The sequence below is a fragment of the Colias philodice genome, chromosome 13 (assembly GCF_061535455.1).
Source record: "Colias philodice isolate Cphi_HAF_F1 chromosome 13, ilColPhil1 Martin Lab GWU primary, whole genome shotgun sequence".
NCBI classification, from domain to species: Eukaryota; Metazoa; Arthropoda; class Insecta; order Lepidoptera; family Pieridae; genus Colias; species Colias philodice.
In genome coordinates, this window is record NC_143098.1 from 10,706,032 (window position 1) to 10,730,840 (window position 24,809).

General features: G+C 34.9%; 1 protein-coding gene across 1 annotated transcript in view; it reads right to left on the bottom strand.

Moving 5' to 3' along the window:
- The window catches only part of Pat1 (Protein interacting with APP tail-1), a 58,558-nt gene that overhangs the window by 17,866 nt on the left and 15,883 nt on the right, over positions 1 to 24,809 (bottom strand). The gene's annotated exons all lie outside the window — the stretch shown is intronic.

Consider the following 24,809-nt stretch of genomic DNA (forward strand, 5'->3'; position numbering starts at 1 on the left):
TGCATTGATAAACGAGGAAATGGTGGAAGAACCACCTAGTGCTGATAAGGGACTGCCCTTATCAGCACAGCATTATAGTCAATTATCAAGCATACATCATATACCAATTACTATAACCAACAGGCACTTGAAATTCCTTCAATCCACACAACATTTTCTAACCTAAAACTCCATCGCCAAGACCATTTCAATGCCGTTTCTCATGAACCTTACACTTTACTCAAGGACGCCAATTACTCAAGCCTTAGAAGACCTTCGCACTACCAAGCACCATATCATGATGTATCCACATAGGCTATTCACGTAATGCAATCACACGCGATCGCCGAGCACGCATCTGATGGCCCACATCGATTGCACTCTGTCGTCACCATCAGTCATATCAATGTTTATGTAATATACAACCTTCTGGTAATGCTTTACATTAATGTTAATGCTAAATACTGTACGGAAAGCATTTGAGACGATATGTTTTGGCAACTTCTTCATCTGATTTCGGGAAACTTCAGAGCTTAATACTAAACTAAAGGTCTTCACCAAAAATTTGCTGAGTCGTAATTTTGGTTATTTTATTACTATGTATTTTCACGTCTTAATTGACTAGATTACGAGACCAAATACGAAGTTCATACTTCAGGTACGTAGTCGCTTTTATACTTTTTTCAAAGAAAAACTAAGTATTATAGGACCAGGAAACGCGGAAAACATTTACAATTTTAAACTAGAAATCTTCTGTGCATACTAATCAATAGGCTCAGTGGTAGCTTTTATTAGAACTATACATAGCAAATTGATTGTTAAATTCCTTGAAACCTGGTGTAGGCGTTGGTAATGCCATCTAATCTACGCCAATCTATTAGACATATCCTAAAAACAACAGAAGAAAATTCTTCATGAAATTGCTGCTACAAAAAATGAGTGAAAATAACGTGTCTGCTTTTTCCAATTCCACCGAACCTTTTAGACTTAGGGTGCACTCACACACATCAGTCACCGTCAAGTCACCGATGACTGATCGGTGACGGTTTGTGTACGTATCCACAAACACCAGTCACCGTCATGTTGTCCGTCAGTCACGTCGCCGGTTTGACTGAATCATTGAACACATACATCAGGTTAGTGAGTGATTAGACGTGTGTCACGCTAGAGAACATGTAGCAATTGACGGTAGCACGACGCTGACTGAACTGAGACGTGACGGCACCGGGTGAGTGGGGATAAAAGTATGATACATGTATGGAAAGATTATTTGACGTGCCTGACCGGGGACGTCACTGATAGATTTCGTGCCGGCGACTGTCGTGTGGGAACAGAGTCATACTAGAACTATTGATACATATTTTTTTTTAATCCTGTCCGGTGACGTGCCGTGACGGTGACTGATGTGTGTGAGTGCACCCTTAAGTGTTTAAAATAATTACCTATATTATGAACAGTTTAGCGATTCATTAAATAACAGAACATTCTTTGCAAAGACGTACCATAAATAAAGTAGAACGACCTTTGCAAAGCCATAAACATCGCGAAACAACAAACTTTAAACATGATCTACAATCAAAAGCCAACAATTGGCAATCATTATTCATTATCACTTGTGCAAACACTGATCGAATTATTAATGACCAGTGTAACAAACTGGGCATGGAAGAACGAGCTGTATCTCCTGCTCATAATAGTCAGAATAGCATGTGCTCGATGAGGTATGGCGAGGTCACGCCGTTCGCCAAGTTTTAACTTTTGTTTTGATCTATTTACGGCTAGTCAATAAATATCGTGTAATTTTAGGAACACGTTTTTTTCATGTGAACCTTTTGAAATGTCAAAATATGCATATTTAGTGATAGTAGACATAAACGAAGGTAGGCCAAACATACGGGGGCCCCTTGCTTTGGATCAACGTACAAGGAAGTGTTAGTTCTATCTGAAGTCGAGTTTTTAATGACCTTTGCTAAATACTAAGCACCAAATAATTAATTGATTATATCACGCGAATAATATTAGTGTAGCACGCGTAGGCGTAGCATAGGATAGATACATTTTAGGCATAATTATGGAGCAATTAATGAATTTAAAAAATATATCTCATTGTAGCTTTAGGAACTCTTGAACGTCTTTGTTCAGTTGAAAGCCCAAAATATTCTTTTATACATACAAATACAAATACGAGTGCTAACCTAGTAATACAGGGCAAAACAATTGTTTACATATTTCATGTGGATTAATAACTGGAAAATCCTCAATGAAACTCATTATTTATTATACCCGGCGCGGCGAATGATGATTCCTATGACACTGACAGTTATTCTCAAGAGACAAACTTGTAATGGCGTCACCATTAAATTAGAAACGTATTGGAGGCGTCTAAAAATCTAATTTATTAATTTTTACGTAGCTTAATGCCATAACAATGATATTCCGGTGGAATTATAACAATTCTTAACATTTACGAGAAATTATATCAATCTGACTTTACGTTTACGTCCTTCAAAACTTACATCGTTGGCATTTATCGACTAGTGCGGAAAGTATCGATAAACAAATTTCGATAATGGAAACGAGTTCACATTTTTTTCCATGCTTAAGCTTTAGTTCATTCACTAATGAATGGAACAGATCGCAGCATAATTAATTAATTAATTACCGTTCGCGTCAATTTACTTACCTATGATAATATAAGTTTTTTAGACAAATTAAATGGGGGATTCCATTTTCATGATAAAATAATATACACTGTGTTAAACGGGTTAAAAATTACGTGAAAATGATAAGGCACATTTTTATGTTTTGGAAAACTTTCGTTTTACTTACCTACTTAATCTACGCTAAAAAACTTAAATTAATACAACAATAACATAATAGACGTTAAAAATTCATTTTATAATATTTGTAAAAACATGTTTACCGACTTGGCTGAATGCAAACCACGCCTTTGCCTATGAAATAGTAAGGTATCGACACGACCCATCATACTAGCAATCACTAGACGAACTGTCATAGGGATCATCATTCGCCGCGCCGGGTATAATTAAATATTATTATTTAGCAAAATAAATAACAAGGCTATTGATTCGGCTATATTCCAATATTTATTTGGTACGCTCATATTGACTCGCGTAAAACAAGGAAGTTATCATACTTTCAAATTGCGTTTTACTTGCAAACAATGGAATTGTTCATAGCATAGGCGCATTGGCAGCTTATTAAAATAACGTAAAACGTATAAATAAACCAGTCTAAGCAATTCCGTTCATATTATGAAATGGTACTTGACATGGTCAAATTTAGCATGAGATGAATTTATTATAATTTGGAAGTAAAGACAATTTACACATCCAGACAATCTTCTCCAGATAAACCTATCTAAAATTTCTCAGATAATTCGTAACACGATAGCAGCAACCTTGACCTGATGGTCACGCACCGCAGCGGGTCAATGACCTCTTACTGTCTCAGCCGACTCAACTTTTATTTGATTTCGATTCGAGCCATGAATCACGGTTAACCACAGAATTGGTAACAAAAAACATACTCATTTTTTGTAGCCGCTGACTAAGTGAAGAAAATGCCTCTGCTAATAGTTTTTTATTGGTGACAAAGACCTGCTAGTGTATTGTTTTTTGTTCTACGTTAAAATTGGCCGTTCGGGCGGTTCTATCCTATGTCGCCTTGTATAGTGAGTCGTAAGTTTCCTTTCCTTATTAGTGCCATGGAAGCGTACATCCCCGGGATTAACAGCTGTTTAGTATGGAATTTCTTTGAAGGCACAAAGTAAATAAATGATGGATGCAATAATGCAAGCGGTGTGGAAACAAAAAATGCTTTAACTCCAAAACTTTGAGTTCATACTCAAAGCAAAACCTCAAACTCAAATCACCACTAACAAACGTGCGCCCTTGATACCCATTCTAGGAGATCGTCAACAAAACCATGATCGATGGTACATTATATCAGTTATCACTGATTATGTGATATCGCTGGGAATTTCTATGACGCTATTATTGTTGTTTATTTATTACTAGCCCCGACTTCGCGCTATGTTAAAATGTCTATATTAATCTTCAATAGTAAGATAGGCATTATTGTAAAAAAAATAATTTGCATGATCGCATCAGTAAGTACTTCTGAAGATCCCTACAAACGTACAATGTTGGAAACTTTACCTACCTCTTTATAATATGAGTGTGTAAGATTTAATTAATTATGGAAAAGATTTCCGCGACTTCACACTTTTATAATTAGCGCAGAAATAAAACCCTTATTTGATACTTACATTACAGTTATTGAAGACAGAATTTCCCGTTCCATTCCCGTGATAAGAACAGAAATAGTTCTATAATTATTATAAACCTTGGGTATTGAAGACATGGGATATCCAGTAATTACACACCGGATACTCGTTATAATGAGTTCAGAAATAGAACATTGTTTTGATACTTTTGAATTTTGATTTTATCCAGCTCAGATTAAGGCTTGAAACAAAAAGTAAGTTCTTATTGTATACTGTATAATTATTTTCCCATGGATCGTTTTTAAGCAGTTTTTGAGAGTAATTTGAAGATAAACATTGTGTTTTTCTAGTATAGTTACTTATGTTCATTGTTATGTATTTAAAATTTTAAATACATATGTGCATTAACAAAAGTATACATAATTATTATGAACTAGTTTTCCGCGAGTTCGAGCGAGACTAGTTCAGTAGTTTAGGCGCGATTGAGTAACAGACAGACAGACAGAGTTACTTTTGCATTTATAATATTATAGTATGGATTAGCTAGAACCGCGGTATCACTCGCGTGGTAGGTACCCTGGTAAAAAATAGCTTATGTGCTAATGCAGACAATAATCTATCTTTGTACCAAATTTCAAACAGATCAGCCCCCCTAGACAAGTGGCTTTCTATTAGCGTAAAGTTCAATAGAATAGATTATGAATGTATGAGATTGACGTAATCAATCGTCGTCGTCGTCGTAATCAAACGTCAATTTCATACATTCTTAATCTATTCTATTGAACTTTACGCTAATAGAAAGCCACTTGTCTAGGGGGGCAGCTCTTTTTGCATGAAAGAGTAATCCATTCATCCATATTCTTACAAACTTTCGTGTTTATAATATGTATTATGTAACAGGATATCAACAGTCTATTTTCCATAAAAGCTTTAGTCCTCCTATGTGTATCGCTTACAATACCTACGACACCATTTCACCTGAAAAGTTCATCCACCAACGCTTGTCTATGCGTTGGAGTTGCAGGCTGTATTATTGAGTGTACGGAAGACAGTGGGGTTTTAGCTGGTAAGGCCACGGCTCTTTCCCCGGGGGTCGTGAGTATGCATGCAAGATTTCCCCACTTTAAAAAATATTTGTATTATTGACATTCAGGACTCCACCGTATTTCCACCTGTTGCGCCTGCGCGTTATTATGCAGGCCATTGGATGTCACTCAGGTGCCTAGAATTGGATATCGATTTTGCATCAGGCTAGAGCATGGTCGGATTAACTTTCAAGGTTACATCTCGCAAAAATTTGCATGTCGTGTCTCGCGAAAATTGTTTGCAATTTTAGCCAAATGTTTTGTTCCATTTGATGATTTGTATTGGAAATATGATGTTAAATGCATAAGGAATGTTGTTATTATTATTTTTTTGAATAATAATAATGAGGCAAAATATGAACGATGATTTTACTATCTTTCAATGAATAAGTAGAGATATTATGCACTTTTTTTGCATTTTTGTGGAATAAATATCTTTTCACTTCATCCATTTCATGTAATGTTAATTAATTAAGTAAATTTTTGTGGATCCAATTTAATGCAAATCGGTTATCCCATTTATATCTACGTAACAAACAAATATCCAATCAAACAATCACATTATAGCACTACTAAATAAACTATAGTTGTTTCGCACCAACCTATATTTCTCAATTTATTGCGATTTCATAGCACACAATACAGGTATAAATCATCTTTTTAATAAATCATTACACCTGACATAATTACCTAAGACAAATCACACTTTATTACACCAGTGTGATAGGGTTGCCAATAGTTTGTAATAAATTTAATTCCCAATATATGTATAAACTAGATTTCCGCCCGCGGCTTCGCCCGCGTTTTCAAAGAAAACCCGCATATTTCCCGTTCCCGAGGGATTTCCGGGATAAAACCTATCCTATGTGTTAATCCAAGTTACCCTCTATATGTGTGCTAAATTTCATTGTAATCGGTTCAGTAGTTTTTACGTGAAAGAGTAACAAACATCCATACAAACTTTCGCCTTTATAATAGTAGTAGGATTGAAAAAGGCTAATAAGTAAATATATATAAAAGAACAAAATAAAAATAAAACATTGTCAATTTGTATTTAGTGTAGCAATACAAACTGCGTAGGTATTTTACACAGTTCCTTTGTGAATCGCCAAGATACAAGACTATTTATACTTATTAAAATAATAACACCGAAATAGAAAATTGAATGTTCTATTATAATAAAATTAGCAACCCTAATAGTATCCTCTAAAGTCTAATGTACAAAGTTACAAATTCTAGACATATTTTACAAATTATACAAATCTATCGACAGTCAACACTTGATCTAAATCCCATTTAAAGTCTATTCATTTATTTATAACAAGTGAAGTGCCTTAGTGGTGGTCCCGGGTTCGATCCCCGGTCAAGGCAAATATTTGTGTGATGAACTCAATTATTTGTTCTTGGGTCTGGGTGTTATTATGTATATATGTATTTATTAAATATTATATTTATCGTCGCCTAGTACCCACAACACAAGCCTTAATTGAGCTTACTGTGGGACTAGGTCGATTTGTGTAATAATGTCCTATAATATTTATTTTTTTATTTATTTTATTTATTTATTTAAACCACTAGTCACCTCCATTCTAACTATAGTCATAAATATGACAAATCTTATTAATTTAAATGCAATTTAACAATATGTAATCGAATAGCAATTATATACTTAATTAAAAATAATATTCCCTGTATAAACCAACACGATAAAAAAAACAAATATTATAATATGTATTATGTATATTACGAGTAGTGTACCTATGTCAAGAATAATATTTTTAATTCATACTTTTTTATATTATGTTCTCATATAATTTGAAAATATTTTGTGTTCTTCACTTGTTTTGTATATAATTAATTCAAATGTGATATAATACCAGTTACCTTTGCGAAAAATTAACATATTTGTTCGCATTGTTTCCGGAAAAAAAGTAGGTTCTGTATTATTTACTCCAGATTATAAACTAAACAATATAAAACATTCAACTACTTTTGTATCTATAATTAATACAACGATAAACGAATCCGATAGAATTTCGAAATATGACAATGAAACAGATCATAGTAGTTCGAAAAATAATTATTACGAAAATAATGATTTTGTACATTGCAGCATCTCTTCAAATATTTAAATGTTATTATCTTAAAGAATTTGACAGTACCTTGTGGTATGTCGAAAAAGTACTGTTTGTAAAAAAAGCTTTTTTCTTCTCAGCTTCCGAGCACACACACCAAAGCGCCAAGCAGTTTACACACACGATACGCGGAAGCGATCACACTCAATGGCGGTAATTAATTCGCCGACTACCCGCATTCCTCGGTATTGGTGTTAATAGTCGCCGTATACGCACCTCGTTGCATAAGGCCGTACTTCTCTAGCACCACTGTCATGTGACGCTAAATAGTAAATACTAGTAAATACTGACATGGTATTTGGGCCGTTTAGCTAATTGCCACCGTGAAAGCTACGCAAAAAGGTGCATTACCTACCTACATTGTAATTCAATCGATTAGCGCTGTTACATTTGTGTAAATAAATATACCTACGTAAATTGAGTTGTGTTTGGTTAAAAGTAACCTTCATAAAGCGAATTATTTTGTACATATGCGTGCATGTTTGTTATTCAGGTCCTGAAGTATCAGAAAGGGAACGACTTAGTTGAGCTATAAAACGATAGTCATAATTAAGTTGTCTGTGTTTCTATTTAACAACTGACAGCTTGAATTTATATTTTTGGTTTTATGGCATTCAAATGCTTTATAAATATAAATTTATAAAGAATAGAAAAAATTCGATCACGAGGCGGGACTCGAACCCGCATCCTTCGCGCCATTCCGGGGCGGATGCCTGACCAACTCAGCCACTCGTGACCCGCCAGAGCAATCGAATTTATTCTATTCTTTCAGTTTTATGTGTCTGAAGGGACACACCGCGCGCCATCTATTGAGATGATTAACAACCATTTCAACCAATATGAAGCACTTTTCAGTGAATACAATATTGTAACGATGGAACACGACCTTTTTTGTTGAATTTATATATTTTTTTTTTTTTTTTTTTTTTTTTTTTTTTTAAAAAAAAAAAAAAAAAAATATAAATTCAACAAAAAAGGTCGTGTTCCATCGTTACAATATTGTATTCACTGAAAAGTGCTTCATATTGGTTGAAATGGTTGTTAATCATCTCAATAGATGGCGCGCGGTGTGTCCCTTCAGACACATAAAACTGAAAGAATAGAATAAATTCGATTGCTCTGGCGGGTCACGAGTGGCTGAGTTGGTCAGGCATCCGCCCCGGAATGGCGCGAAGGATGCGGGTTCGAGTCCCGCCTCGTGATCGAATTTTTTCTATTCTTTATAAATTTATAACTGACAGCTTTTCGTTTTTGACTTACATAACATGTAAGCTACTTTTTACCCAGGTACAACCCAAGCAAAGTCAATTATATCCACTCAAGGCTACAGTATTCTTCACAATGAGGACAATGAATGAGCCAGCATTGGGTAGACAACAAACACTAGCTTTCCTCCTATAGAAAGTTAAGGAATCCATCTAAAAACACCGCTACAAGAGAAACTCGAGCTACCCCAAAGGCCCCGATGGCTAAACACGGCAAGATTTATTACCACCGTGTCTGTGTTCCCACGTATGTGTGCCAAACGTATCTCGTCTGGTCTTAGCCCGCTAACCCGGTGGCCTAGCACACTTGCGCATGCGTTTTTATCTGACACCAGCCACTGATTGCGCTTGTGAGTTGTGACATTCGCGTTGGAATGTTCTGGTGTTTTCTACTCATACATCTATTGATTACCTGTTGGTTCTCCTTAAACGGGATAAAGAACTAAATATTTTTGTAAGGATGTGTTATTCTTCACACTAAACAATTTCACGAATTGATTGTAAAACGGTTTTATACAACATCTCGTCGATGAGACAGATCTTTCCTGCTTATTGGATACTATTTTTGGAATTGTTCAACACTTATCAGTTAACAACTATACATATATCTGCATTATCACACATTCTGCTGAATATACCTACTATTATGTCACTGCAGCCATTAGATAAAGGCAGTTTCCAATATAAGAAACAACCCAAGGTATCAATTAAATTGCCAAAAATATCGGAAAATTCACCAATTACTATCCTATCTAGCAAAATAAGATCTTCCAACCACCACAATTACGGGCACTGTCTATTCTATCTAGTAACACAATAAATCAATCGCGTTCCAATCCCATCATAGCACATTTGTTTTTAAGTTGTGAAAGCGAGCATTCGTGACGAGCGAACTAATTGTAAGTGTGTCAAGAATTCAAGATAGAGCTAATCGACGTGCGATATATAACTAAACACATACTTGTGCTGTTGATTTATGTTCGTTTATTGGTACTTTTTATGGACAATAGAAAACACTTCCGATGTTAGGGCTATTAACTGTGTATAACTTGATGTATCTGTTTGCTAGTGTTCTAAAAAACAAATTGAGAAAGAGATTTTTAGGAACGACTAAGAAAGGAAAAGCAAACAGTAAGTTAGAAGTCAAATCAAAGCAACAATATTGCTTTGAAGTTCGAATATGCTAATTATAGGGTATTAGCCCTAAGAAATTTAGAGGTCATTTTTTAATAAAATGCTTCGCTACAGCTAAAAATAGCTCTAGCTCCTTTAATAAAGTAATTTTTAATTTAAGATATTTGCACGCTCAACTACGAGCTGCAGAATGTCTAAGAACCTATAAAATTTGTACCTCAGCTATGTAACTACATTCAGCAAATAAAGACAATTTGAATTTTAAAGTTTGTTCATCTTGATCTTAAAATAGCAATATAACTTAAAAAATAATAAATTGATTCGCAATAAAAAAAAATTAACAATAAGGATTATCGAATTATTGGGCAGAAGTTGTCCTATTACACAACATCCATCAATGAAACAATGTTACTCATGATTTTCAATAACTTACTTAACAATTGACCTAATTAAGACAATCTTTTACAAGTCTGACACCAATAACGAAGTGGGTATGATAATTCCACAGATCACAGAAACTAAAGGGAGATATGGTTAGGGGGCGGGGCCGGTGTCGCAGCAATATGTCCAAAAAAAGAACAAACTGTAGTGGTGCTGTATACGTACGTCACTTACAATCAAGTGTGCGAACGAATAGTCGCTCTCATATTTTTGTGTGATGACACGCACACGTATTGTTTTGATTTTGTTTACTGCAGTTGTGTGCGTAAATTTTTTATGAGACATGGTTTCGTACTCAGCGCAAGCGATTGGCATCTCTCTAGATATCTATGGATGCATTTGTCAACTATCCTAATAGGACTCCATTGGGTTAGTGTGGTTCGATGCGTAGATTAATACATAATATTATAGTTATCTACTTTACACTCGAGAAGTTAATTAGAATTTCTGCAAAGACATGCTATGTTGAAAATAAATGTCACGAAATTGATGAATTCCATCAAAAATACGTTTACTACCATCTTATAAATCTTGGAATAGACCTGATGGAATATTATACTCCGCTATTTAATCTACGTGCTCCTTAGTAACACACAAACGAAAAAGAAACAGCTTTAATTATATTTACAAAATGTAAACAACTCATATCACACGGATGCCGCTATCACACCCTAGAGCACATCGCTACATACGGAAGTGTCATCACATATCAGCTGCAATTAAAATATAAATTGGGCCGGTGCGTGTGACGCAACGCTATCGCGACGAGGCAATGTACGAACAAAATGAACATAGAGAAATTGTAAACAGACAACAAGTGGTTGTTTCATGCGATGACTATGGCGATCTTGTTGTTATAGATTAGGCACTGATGACCATAATTGGATTAAATTGAATGGAATTTTGGGAAAAGTACAAAATAGTCAAAAAGATTAACCATCGGCAGTATATTTTAGGAGTTAACTGTTAAGCACATATGAGAAAGAGTAGAAGAAATTCGACTGGTGAGCCGAGATCATGGGTGGGCTAGCAGATTAATACGTCGCCATTGTAAGACGAAGGATATAAGGTTTCGAATACCGCCTCTAGTTGAAAACTTTTAATTATACACATTTTAAATGCGTTCATTTATGTACTCAATTTATTGCTGGGGTGTAGTTAAAATAAGTTATTTAAGTTTTACATTGAACACAATATAAAATTATTGTATCTCAATTAATACCTATTTTATTTATTATATTATTGCCATTCTATTTAAATTTGAAAATATTTATTCATCTATTTTAACTAGTATTATTTATATTTTATTTTTTATTATTATGGTTAGGGAGCCAGGTGCAAATTTGGTTCATTATTTCCTCTCAAGAGATAATTCGTCAGACGCATGAGAGTATAGTATTATAAAGCCTCGTGAACGTCAGCTGGCGCTCGGTTGGGGGGGTGAGCGGTTGTAGCCTCCCACGCACATAGGAAAAAAAATACATTCATTCATTCATTTCCTCTCAGCTAAAAATTTGTCAAATTGTAGCTAACCCAATATCTCAACGAAAAAAATAGTCAGCTGGTTACAACATGGTGTATTATACGTCAGCTGGTGTCTCGAACATGAAAGTTAAATTTAAAGAAAAATTTATTTTCCGTTATTTCCTCTCAAACAAAAATTTACCTGATGATAGCTTATATGTAACTGTGGATAAATATATATGTCAGCTGGCTGTATCTTGGTGGAAAAACCGTCAGCTGATACGGGAGGCTACAACCGCTCTTCCCCCCAACCGAGCTCCAGCTGACGTTCACGAGGCTTCATAATACTATACTTTGATGCATTTTACTAATTACCGCTTGAGAGGAACTTGGTCATAAATTCTGCTGCTGGCTCCCGGACCATTAGTATTTTTTTATTCTTATTAGTATCATACTTATTTTAAATTTATATATTTATTTTATATAATCTATAATAATTTGGAAAATCCAAAAGTGCACGCCTCATAATTTTTTTTTAATAAATATTTATTAATTATTATTTTTGTTTATTTAATAACAATTAAACCACATCGAATCAGACCCTGAAAAATGAAAGGGTTCTATTCCTGAGCATACTCAAGCGTAAGAGAAAAAAAAAGACTCGATTAGTAAAGTATTTCGGTCGCTATCGTGTTAACAAGAAAAAGGATCCGCACATACAGACACACGGACGTCCAAGACAGAACTTTTTTAAACTGTTTTTTAACTAGTTTAAATAACAAAAATGATATCAAAAATATCATGAACGTTAAAAATAGTGTTTTTTCTTAATATGTGTGTGTATGTATTATCTTACAAGTGCAATGTATGATACATAAAGACATTTTAAGTTTGAAAAATCAGATGTTTTGCGCGAAGTGACAGTAGTACCCACCTCAACGCTTCGCTTATGAGGCGTGCAATATAATTATTTGTTATACATATATATAGTAGGTATATTGTATTTATACATATTTTCTTATACACATATAGCATAGAATATAACATTATCTTCAAATCAATATGTTGAACGATAGCACATCTAGTAATGTTAATTATCTGTCTTTCTCCTCTGAAGATCTTGGTAGTGAGGACAGCTTCCACAGTACTTCCTCCTTTACTCCTCTAAACAATCTCCTATCAAACTGTTTCTCTAATGATTCTAAAATATTTAATGCGGTTCATATCAATGCGCAAAGTGTCCCAGCACATTTTCCTGATATGTTAGCAACTTTCGATTCCGTCAACATGCACGCTTTACTTATATCCGAGTCTTGGCTCAAACCCTGTCTTCCTTCCTCCTGCTATTCCCTTCCTGGTTTTAACCTGATACGAAATGATCGGTTCGGCAAGGCTGGTGGCGGTGTCGCGATTTACTTAAGGTCCCATCTCACTTACAAAATTATTAGCCTCTCTCCCCAGCCTCCACCCTCCGATGCTGCCGAACATATCATCATTGAAGTTACCTTACGCCACACCAAGCTCCTGCTTGGTGTGTTCTATAGCCCCTCCCTTTCCGTTAACTACTTTCACTCCTTTGAATCCATCCTTGATCAACTAATTCCTATTTATGAACACTCCCTAATTATGGGTGACTTCAACACCTGCATCGTCAAAAACGATTCCCGAGCCAAGACTCTTACAACTATTATTGAGTCAGCGAATCTTCACCTTCTTCCTCTTAATCCAACTCATACTTTACCTAACTGCACTCCTTCACTTCTTGACCTCATTATTGTCTCCTCTCCTAACCTTGTCCTTCAGCATGGTCAATATCCTGCCAATGCCTTTTCCCATCATGACCTCATCTACATCTCCTATAATATCCGTCCTCCTAAACACAAACCCAAGACCTCCTTGCGACGCAACTTTGCCGGAATGGATGTTGATCGCTTGTGTTGTGATGCTCAAGATATTGACTGGTCTATCATTTATTCTCAGGACAATGTTGATACTAAGGTTGAACTATTCTCATCACTTGTTACCGATCTGTATGATAAGCATGCGCCACTTAGGCCGGTAAAACTAAAACACCTTCCAGCGCCTTGGTTAACGGATGATCTAAAATCACTTTTGCAGCAGAAGTCTAAAGCCAAAACCAAACTCAAACTGAAATGTAACGACGCGAACAGGGAGAAGTATACTAAGATTCGGAATCGTTGTAATACATGTTGTAGAGATGCACAAAGACGTCACATTCACTCGTCGGTCGAGAACGGCGACCCTACTAAAGTTTGGAAGTTCTTAAAAACCTTAGGAGTTGGCTGTAAAGATCCCAAAGCTGATTTTAAAAATTTTAATATTGAATTACTGAACCAATTTTTTGCTGGAACTCCTCACTTTGATAACACTACTAAAGTTATGACTATTAACACTCTTTCTTCTATTCCAACTCCAAATTTTCCTCCGTTCTGTCTGAATCAATTTACTAGCAGTGATGTTAAGAAGAATATCATGTCTTTGTCATCTAATGCTGTTGGGAGCGATTGCATTAGTCGTAGCATGATCCTACCTATCCTCGACATAGTCGTTCCTGTCATTACCCACATTTTAAACCATTCCATTTCCACGGGTACCTTCCCCACGGCCTGGAAAAAGGCTAATATTATTCCTCTCCCAAAAAAACCTAATCCTTCTTCTTTTTCCGATTTCCGACCTATCTCCATTTTGCCATTCCTGTCCAAAGTCCTTGAAAAGTTAGTACATAATCAATTGAACATATTCCTTAATAAGAACAACTTATTGAATCCTCTCCAGTCCGGCTTTCGTCCTGGTCATGGTACGGCTACTGCTCTCACTAAAGTCACTGACGACATTAGATTTGGCATGGACAACAAGCAGCTCACATTGCTTACGTTACTGGATTTTAGTAACGCCTTCAATTCCGTTGACTTCGATGTCCTTGTGAGTCTGCTTCGTTCACTTAACATATCTCCAACTAGTATTGATTGGTTTCATAGTTATCTAGGTGGACGCCGGCAAAGGATTCACAGCGATGATGTCACCTCGTCATGGTGTGATATTCAAGCTGGTGTTCCTCAAGGTGGCGTTTTGTCTCCACTCCTTTTCACTATTTTCATTAATTCTATCTCGAAATCCTTATCTTCTCTCTACCACATGTATGCCGACGATGTCCAAATCTATACCCAGTCAACTCTTGCTGAGTTGCCGAACGCTATTCAAACAATGAATAATGACTTGAACTCTGTTGTTGAGTGGAGCAACCAGTTCGGATTGAAAGTCAATCCACTAAAAACGCAAGTCATCATTGTTGGTAGCCCTTCGCTAATCGCGAAGGTTGACTGGGTTTCGCTTCCTTCAGTTCATTTGTGCGGCGCTCAACTCCCCTACAGTAAAATCGTCAAGGATCTCGGCATATATATTGACCAAACATTGTCTTGGGATCCTCAACTGAAAGAAGTGAGCAGGAAGCTGTTTGCCTCCGCTGGTGCTTTGCGACGACTGCGTAATCTTCTACCCATTCCGACAAAGTTAGCGCTTGCTCATTCCCTTCTCCTGTCCCACCTTGACTATGCTGATACATCCTACCTTGACCTTTCTGAAGCCCAGTTGGATAGGCTGGAAAGACTCCAAAACTTCTGCATCCGATTTATCTTTGGTTTGAGAAAATTTGATCACGTCTCCGACTTCCGTAAGAAACTGAAATGGCTCCCAATCCGACTGAGGCGAAACTCCCATATCCTTCATCTCCTGTACTGTGTGTTGTTTGATCCAAAAGCTCCAAGCTATCTTCGAGAGAAATTCAAATACTTGAGCTCGAGTAATCTACGCTCCTCTACTAACCTTTTACTTCTGATTCCGGCTCACAAATCAAAATTCTTTCACAATTCGTTTGCAGTTCGTGCGGTTCAATTATGGAACTCTCTGCCCACAAAGGTCAGATGTGCTCAAAATTTGAACGCTTTTAAACTGTTATTAAAAAATTATTATCTATCTCTTGTGTAATTTTGTATAGCTGTCGTATTTACGTTTATTTTTATTTCTCGTTTTATTCTATTTTTCTGATCTCTTCTTTTCTACATAGTTACTAATATTTATGATGTATATATGTGCTATGGATATATATTTGTATATGTATTTATGTATTTATTTTATGTATTGTATGTAAGTGTATGTATAACTATTTATTATAATTATTATCGTATTTATGTATTTATATATTTCATTATTTTTATGTATTTTATATTACTATTAGTAAGTAGTTAGCTTTGTATATGTTTATTTTGTACATTTTTCAATGTGTTAGTATTGCCTTATTTTTGCTCACCCACATCATATTGTTAAATTTCCTCTGATTGTTGGGTTGCCTGGTAGATATCGCTACCTAGCGATAAGGCCGCCCTTTGCTGTTTCTGTAGTATTGTCTTTATTTATGTATTTATATATGTATTTTCAATGCAATAAAGTATAATAAATAAATAAATAAATAAAACTTTATATTCTTTAAAAAATTTCAAATCGATCAAAAAATTTTTGTTCAGTATACTTAATGCTAGTGAAATACAGTCAAATGTGCATAATATATAGGCTTCCTTCACAAAAATTGGCTTACACATATTTCAATAAATAATAAATAAATAAATAAATATTATAGGACATTATTACACAAATCGACCTAGTCCCACATTAAGCTCAATTAAGGCTTGTGTTGTGGGTACTAGGCGACGATAAATATAATATTTAATAAATACATATGTAGATAATAACACCCAGACCCAAGAACAAATAATTGAGTTCATCACACAAATATTTGCCCTGACCGGGGATCGAACCCGGAACCGTCGGCTCATTAGGCAGTTACTTTACCACTGCGCCAACCGCGTCGTCAAATGATTTCCTTATCTTCATTTTTGTGCCAAACAGTGAGAGTAAGTATCGTTAATACCAACTGTTTAACCAATTTCCATTTACTGCTTCAGATTTAACAACAATTGATGTTTACCTGGAACAAAAAACGGAAAAATTAAGACACGGCTTAAATAATTGTGTCGCATAAGATAATTTATTATTTGTATTGCGTACAAAACCAAACGAAATAATCTATGTATTTTGAGATGTCTATGATGAATCACTCCATCTCTCGAGAAACCCCAAGTTTTAACATATTCAAAGTGTTATTATCCATACTAATATTATAAATGCGAAAGTAACTCTGTCTGTCTGTCTGTTACTCAATCACGCCTTAACTACTGAACCAATTTGCATGAAATTTGGTATAGAGATATTTTGATACCCGAGAAAGGACATAGGATGGGTTTTATCCCGGAAATCCTACGGGAACGGGTTTTTCTTTGAAAACGCGGACGAAGCCGCGGGCGGAAAGCTAGTTACTTAATAATAAACCTACAGTAAACTTTCCATTATTATTTTCCGTTTGGGTTGCACCATAAGTGATTACATTGTTTTAATCAGAACCGTGACCCTTGCATGCAAATCCATCCGGCCATTTTAACGTTTGACACACAAACATCCAAACCCGTTTACAAACTTTCACATTCATAATATAGCAAATAAAAACATCGTTGCATTGCATAACCATTTTCCTATACATTTTATATTATAGCAGAGAAGATAATTAATAATATTCTAGTTCTACTGGTATCTAGAAAGTTCAGATTCATTTTTAAATAATGTATTTAGACTAACGTTAAAAAGAATATTTATTTTTAACCAAATATTACACAACATTTATGAGGATTCTAAACAAAAACAGACAATATTGTGCAGGTAAGGTAGATGAGTAACAAGAAAAAAAGCTTGATATTCTGATATAAGGATAATTCTAATTTAATATCAAGAAATTTAAAACTGTTTATTATGACTATGTTACCGATATGATTCACAAAAACTCCATGGCTTTACCAAGTTAAATATTTCTTATGATTTTTAAGGATAATTTAAAATAATGATGAAATTTCGCATTAAGGTTAAACTAACTGTACCTACATACAGTTCATTTATTCGTTATCGGATTAAAAACTTAAATACACGAAGTAAACCGTGTTAAATTAACATTACCGGTAATGTACCGGTTACGACAATATTGTTATCAGATAACAGAGGTTGTTAGATGTCATCCAGCACTGCTAAGGTCATTAACTTTTAATAACTCGTGTTAGACTATAGCCTATGTTTTATGAGTAACAGAGGTACAAACCTAATAATTTCATCAATTTTAAATATTATCATTCTTAGTGGAAAATATATTGCGAACCAGATTGTCTTAATTAAGACAATCTGGTCTTTCACAATCAAATCTTTGCGCGTTATAATAATTATAACGCGCAAAGATTTGTATTTTTAATGTTTGTAACAAAATAAACTCATTATAATTATATGACCGATATCAGCAGCTACTTCATTTCTATGTGGCATATGAGGTGAGTTGAGGTATGAGTCTATAATATATTGTCGCTGATCAAACTTTGTCGCTTTCGATCCGTGCTAGGCTCGAAAGTTCATTATTATTTTAAGTATTTCTCCTCAAAGATGAAAATACTGAACACCAACGAATTATAAACACAATTACTGTTTATGATTCTGTATAAGGCTCAGTGGTATGATAAACAAAGACTTAATGAGCAAACAGGTTTAATAAAACTTAGCAACAGACAAAATATCAAGTCTCTATTTACTTTTATACCCCCGTTATTACGTCTCCAAAAGAAAACTACCCACATTTACAGAACAAAGTAAACAGAACAATTTATTGTCGCAGGCTACATCTCGCCATTGTTTCAAACAATAACGAAAGATCAAGTCTACGTATCGCATTAATATAAAAGGTCGTGTTTACGTAAGCGAGCGAAAGTGAAATCGTTAAGGCGACAACACTTTCATTGGAGATTGACAATTCTTGCGAATGCTAAAAAGTAGGCCTCACGCCGCGTTATTTTCTAAAAGTTGTAGTACCGAGTGTCGAGTTTCATACATTTCGAAAGATTTCAAACGCGATTCAAACATTATTTTCTTTAACCCAGCAATTTAATTGGAGAATATAATGGCTTCTCGGTCGAAACTTTTACTTTTCACTTCCACCCAAGTTTTGTTTGGTCTACAAACACAAACGTCTTTCTATAAAGTTCCGTTTGAAACCCTACAAATTTTTATAAAAAAGTTTGTTTTTAAACGTGAAATATTCCAACATAGCAACTGAGTTATTTTCCTTAGCTTCTCAACCACAACATAATTCTTTACTGAGCCAAGGGTTATATCGCTGATAATAATAATTTACCCTTATTTTTACGCGCAGGAAGGAACTGTTTTAAGTGTTTTCATGGAATCACACATGTAACTACCGAACTACTTGTATTGCGCTTGACCTGACCACCTAATAACCTATATTAGTAGTTTATTGCTTTTCAATTTCGATAGCACATATCCAACCGGCACTTAACACCAGCTTGGTGAAGTGAAAATCACCTTGAAAGCGAAAGGCCGAGTCACATGGCTGTCCAACAGCCGCGACCAGTTTATCGAAATCTGATGAAAGTGCGTTTGTTAGATCTTGATGAATCGCCTAGCCTACTTTGGCAGCGAGTCGAAATGCACTGGAAAACGTTGGGCGGAATAAATTGCGTACATACTCCATGTTATACCTATGCGCCTTAAGTCCCCAAACATTGCTTAATCTGAAGTTCTGTTTCATTTAATATCGAGGTTATAGAAACAAGGTCGTAAGAGGATTTAGAAAAGACAAATATACTTTTAAATAAAGAACGAGAGAAAATATTGACTGTTGAGACAATAATAATGAAGCTCACACCATAATTTCTACCTCGTTTGATGTCATTCAATGAACGCGCTAGTCATTCAATCAAATAGCAGTCAATCAAGCAGATTCAACTAGATGAACCTGAAATTCAATTTGGACGATGTGCCCTTACATTTTTCTAATACGAATATCCAGCTAGAAAAATGCAATAGATATTAGCAAAAAGTTTCAAATAAATTAGAAAGCCCGTTTTGCTACTTTATATGTATTAGGTAAATTAGCGGTGCTATTAAAATTAATTTAAGTTTTTATGCATAATTCAATCCTACTTATATAAATGCGAAAGTTTGTAGGTTAGCTGTGAAGATCTGCAGATCTTACTCTTGCAAAATAACTTAAACGATTTAATTGAAATGTGGTATGAGTTCATGTATTATTTACGAGCTGGTTACTATTTATATGGGAACTGTACTAACTCAGCAGCAAGTTGGACCTAATAAGTTGATTAATTTCTTACTACTTACAATTTTAAAGATCATAATAATATACAGGATCCGGTATAAGCTGAACAGTGGTTATTCACAAAAAAGTTTCTATAATATCTAATGTCTTTATTCAAAGTCAACACCTGCATCGTGAGTACCAAAAAATACCAACTATGAAGTGTTTTTACATCTACATACCTACACACTTGAATATTTTTTCCATCACTAACTCCATACATGGGAGTTTAAATATACATACAGTGACACTCCAGCTCAACATATTCAGCAACAACTCAACGCAACATTTCATCATGCCAAGGGTCTACAGAATGGCTACTATGCCAAAATAAACAGAAACTTCTTCAATTAAAATATTTTAACTTTGAAAATCGATTACAATCGTGACGATACTCAAACTTAACGACAAATCTGACAACACACACCACACACAGACACCAGTTACAAATCACAATTACCACCAATAATGATAAATCATTACAATAAAGAGTTTAACGGTCATCGCAAAAGCAAATCGGATGTACAGTTAATGCGAATCCGAGCATTGGCATTATTGAGCCGCAAAAAATATGACTCAGTGATGCCGCACAAAGTTTCGACAAATAACAAGTTATCGCTAACTGTATTGGCTATTTGCTTAGCCTCTATAATAGTTGCAATACCTTCTATTGACGTATCTATTCAGTACCGTTTTTTTCTGAAAGCAAATTTTTTGGACCACAGCAAATAGAGAAAAATGTTGAAATCGAGCTGTGACGTAACCGCAAAATCTTTTGAGAGTAATTTAAAATGTATAAATGAATTACTAGAAACTAGGGAGTTTCATTCAAACTGCTACAGAAAAAGCAACAATTATTTATGTTATAAGACATATAGATAGGTTTCAGATGGACCTATCTAATTTAGAATCAATAGGAATATAAACATTTATTTCCAAAGCAATTATCAATGGCTTAGAGAATAAGAATAAGAATAAGAATAAGAATATCTTTATTGAAAAAGTAAAATAATACATTTAAAATTTGGGGAAACTAAAGCCTGTGTTAGTTGGAAACTGTGTTACAGGCTTTAGAATCCCGTTTAGAGACAAGGATAACTACCAAAATAGAAACAAATGGATATAAAATCCGTTCGCAATGTCCTAGTTTACTAGCGCTGGATTAAGGGCAGGGTTTTGAAGTTACTGTTTTGTAATAGGTCGTCTTTTTTACTCTGTGCCCTAATTTTGAGTGAGCCCTGAAAAAGCTCTGCGGACACGTACAGAATGTTAGTATGAAACTTGTGTTTTAAACATTGTAATTGCTATAAAAGTTTTTACAGAATTCGTCAGTTATAAAATGAACAAGGCTGCTTAGCCTGACTTCGCCCTGGTTTACCGGTGATAAAAAAATTGGCTATATTACTCGATAACTTTCTAATAACCTTTTTTAATATCGATGGAATAGTTTTTGAATGTGTTCATTACATACAACAAATAAATTAACCATCTTTAGTACGAACGGTTCAGAAGAGAATGACTGACGTCATTAACACAGAAAACTACCATAATATCATACACTACGTGTCATCCCGTGTCCTTAGCCTATATTTACTTGAAGCGCTGCTCATAAATTAACACAACTTTATCTCAAAAACGATTCATATTCGCGATAACGCTTACCAAACCGGGCAACGGTTATAAACGAGTTATTTCCTACATCCAAGTGCCAATTAACCCGGCGTCATTGAGGTTGGGTCAAAATGACCCGGCTTGTTTATAATTTACAATATCTTTGTAATTACGTGCACGATTGTGCTGTTCTTTGTAGTAGCTGGAGCTAATAATGTACATTAAACGTTTTGGAAGTGAAATCCTTTCGACGTCGAGTGTACTGGGAGCTACACGCGTGTATTTTCGAAAAAGGTAAATATGACCCATCCTCACAATTTATGTAACAATTTCGCGCCTTGGCTAAGTTATCGATTTTTTCTGTTGTGTATGATTTCTTGGTGTCTGCAAACATTTTTTTTGCTTGTTTCTGTGAATTTAATGTTTTTGTTTGTCCAACAGGTACTCATTATAAAATAGGTACTATAAACGGATAGAATAGAAAATATCACGTATCATGGCGGGTTTAGACTCTTGTCTGACTCAGACATACCTTATTATGATGATGAAGTAGAAGAAGAGGATCATGTTAGAGTGCAGAGAGTGTTTCAAGCGGAGAAAAGCGAAAACCCGAATTCAATACCTTTTACAATAAAACTAAATATGGGGTTGACGTCGCTGATGAACTTTGCGCCTCATATGATGTGAGTCGTAACTCAAAAAGGTGGCCCCTGAAAATTGTTATGCCATGTTGGACACACAGGAATTAATGCGCTTATAAAACGTCGCATAAATAAAAACAAACCAAACGATAAGCGACGTAATTTTTTGAAAAACTTAGGTCTTGCTCTGGTCTTAGAACATTTGAAAATTCGCCAGGAATTGATCGATAGCAATGACAAATGGGCAAAAGAATCAGCTAATTTATTGGTGGATCATCAGAGGAGCCACCTGCAATTCCCGCATAAGATGTTAAGTGTGTCCGGAAATAAAAATAGTAAAACAAAACATTTTTGTCAAGCTTGCCCTAAATTTATTTGTCCTGAACGCATCATGGCTTTCTGTATTGATTTCATTTACAACGAAGATTCTAATTAGCTTTGTTTAAATTTTTTTCTAATAAATTAGACTTAAGTTTATAAAAATGCTATTTGTAACTAAAATTACTGGTTATTAGCGTAGGAATGACATGAAAACGTAAGGGGTCTATATTTAGTTCCTATTTTTATGAGTTTATGTCAAAGTTGATTAAAGTGAATAAAACGTTGGTTAATAATTATTTTTATTTTATATTATCAAAACCAGAATACCTATAACCTATAATAATAACACAGAATACTAATTTTCTTAAAAAGTTTAAAAATAACAACTATAAAGTATATGGGTAATATTGACCCACCTCAACGTTCGCGTATCTGTTTTCTACCACAATGACGCCGGGTTAAACTTAGTTATAACGATATCGATAACATAATAATATATTGCTGTGCTCTGATTGTTCCGTTCACAGACATGTATCAAGATAGACTAAGCGAGTGTATGTACTTCCCGTGTCCAAACTATGTTAATGAAACTTACTTGACGCTGGCCTACACTCAGTCCGCGCTTGCAGTTCGCCAAGGAAAGACGTGAAGCTGAATAAAGTAAAATACCGAATTGCGCCGTTATAAACTGTAGAAACTCCACAGCTGTGAGTGGCCGAGTTAGCAGAGATGTTTCCTTCCACCGGTAAGTAATTTTCTAATCAGAATATGCACTATTTATTTTAAAATCAAATAAAGAATATCTGTGGAAAACGATCGTGACAAACACGGATACTAAATCATACGAAATGATTCGGAATACATTGCGGCTTTTACTTGGCACGGTAAAGATCGAGTCGTATGATAACAAGCAATGAATAGCGTCTTCTCATTTTTCTGTTCTCATTTTTCTGTCCAATTTTGTGGTTAGTGATGTTCATTTGATGCAACAGTTCTCGATTCTAATCGATTTTATAATCGAACAGAAAAATGATAATTTGAAGGAGCAATTTTTCAGAAAAAAAGGCATAGATTTTTTTGTCATTTAATACGACTTGACCTAGAACTTCTAAGTATTTTAATACAAAGGTACTCAAAATAAATATTATGACATGGACGCCATTAGTTAAAGTGTCATCTTGGGAGGTTTTAAGAAAACTCCTTATTGCTTAGACTATGTTTGTTTTTTCAGTTTTCCAAGTAACCCGAACATAAAAGAAAAATGGATTGATGCAACGGGACATAAAGATTGATTGATTAACAGTTTCATTACTTTCTTTCGATGGCCTCTCTAGTACGTAGTACACGGTAACTCAATGGGCATATGTAAGAAAAAGCTAAAACACATTAGTTTACTTGTTAGAATATTAAAAGGTTTATAAATTTATTTTATCATTCCTCTGTCTATGGTAATTATCATTTTTCTGTCTTGAATCGATTTAGTAATCGATTACGATTCATTTATTTAATTACCTCTTAGACATAGATCTAGTTTGATCTGATTTCTTTCGATTTACTTCGATGGGATAGGACGATACTAGAATCGCCGCGCGAGTGGCGTCCTAATCGATTTAGCGTAAAATGAAATTACCATCACTAAAAAGCGCTCGTGACGTCATAACGCGTCAAGGTCAGTACAAAAAATATGACACGCTTGGTTTTCATACAGATCGCGGTACTTGCGTAGTCTATCTATGTCTGTGGTTCCGTTCCTATGACTATTTTCGTCACGGACGGTTGGGTTTTGATAAAACTTTTATGACTCAAAATCAAACGATCTTATGACAACGAAAACTTGTTGGTAGTATCAAAATATGTTATTCTGATATCCTTATGTTTGTATGTCTGCTTATTCCGACCGCGCTGGTAGGTCTGGACAGTGGACATTCACTAACAAAGCTGTTGCTTTTTAATTTTTTATGTTAGAGAAATATTTGAGCCGCAACTCGTTTGTTTAATATGTATCTAAACAAAATCACGTGGACACAGCTTATTGTATTATGTTTACATAACATTTAGCTTCAGACGACGCATTTTGGACAGCATTGACTCGTCGAAAACCACAAACAACAACCAAGAACAAAAACATTCAAAAAAACATCGTTGCAAACACGAAATCCCTACTGAAACTGTAAATCATCATATAGCTACATATACAAACAAATTTTCC